The 789-nt window shown below is 38.7% G+C and overlaps 1 non-coding gene across 1 annotated transcript; it reads right to left on the minus strand.

Annotated features, from left to right (window-relative positions):
• Positions 1 to 377: 377 nt before the first annotated feature.
• On the minus strand, positions 378 to 484 carry LOC112083652. The gene has a single exon (XR_002897788.1). It is a non-coding gene; the product is annotated as a small nucleolar RNA R71 (small nucleolar RNA).
• Between the last annotated feature and the right edge of the window lie 305 nt (positions 485 to 789).

Here is a 789-nt window from a genome sequence, read left to right on the forward strand (position 1 = left end):
CAGATCATCCACCTGTGTTTGTTGGGGAAAATGACAGGGCCAATGCTCATCAGTCTGGAGCAGGGATTCAAGCACCACAGGTGCAGAACAACAATTTTGAAGTGAAAGCATCTTTACTGAACATTTTCCAAAATTCCAAGTTCCATGGATTGCCAATGGAAGATCCTTTGGAACACTTGGACCAGTTTGATAAAGTTTGTGACTTGACAAAGATAAATGGAGTATCTGAGGAGAGGTTCAAGCTCAGATTATTCCCCTTCAGTTTTGGTTACAAAGCACACCAATGGGAGAAGAATCTTCCAAGAGGCTCCATTCAAAATTGGGAGCAATGCAAGCAGACATTTCTGTCTAAGTTCTTCTCAACCTCGAGAACAGCAAAACTGAGAAACCAAATCTCCAGCTTCACTCAACACAGCAATGAGAGTTTTGGTGAAGCATGGGAGAGATTGGGGAGCTACAAAAACCATTGCCCACACCATGAGTTTAGTGAGGCTTCTCTTCTCAGCACACTTTATAGAGGGGCTCTTCCCAAGATCAGCAATCAGCTGGATACTGCATCAAATAGAAACTTTCTGGGAAGGCAGATTCATGCTGCTTTAGAGCTGGTAGAGAACTTAGCAATGAGCAATGACACTTATATAATTTCGACCAATAATCACTTATGAAACTATGTAAAACTATATATAACTTATTTCAAAATATCATATTATTTTAGACATTATTTTAAAGAACCATATTATAAAATAGGATTTTGAATTTAAGACCTTGAAAAGCTGTAAAAAGTAATGA

This window comes from Eutrema salsugineum, unplaced genomic scaffold (genome assembly GCF_000478725.1).
Source record: "Eutrema salsugineum unplaced genomic scaffold, Eutsalg1_0 scaffold_6, whole genome shotgun sequence".
Taxonomy (NCBI): domain Eukaryota; kingdom Viridiplantae; phylum Streptophyta; class Magnoliopsida; order Brassicales; family Brassicaceae; genus Eutrema; species Eutrema salsugineum.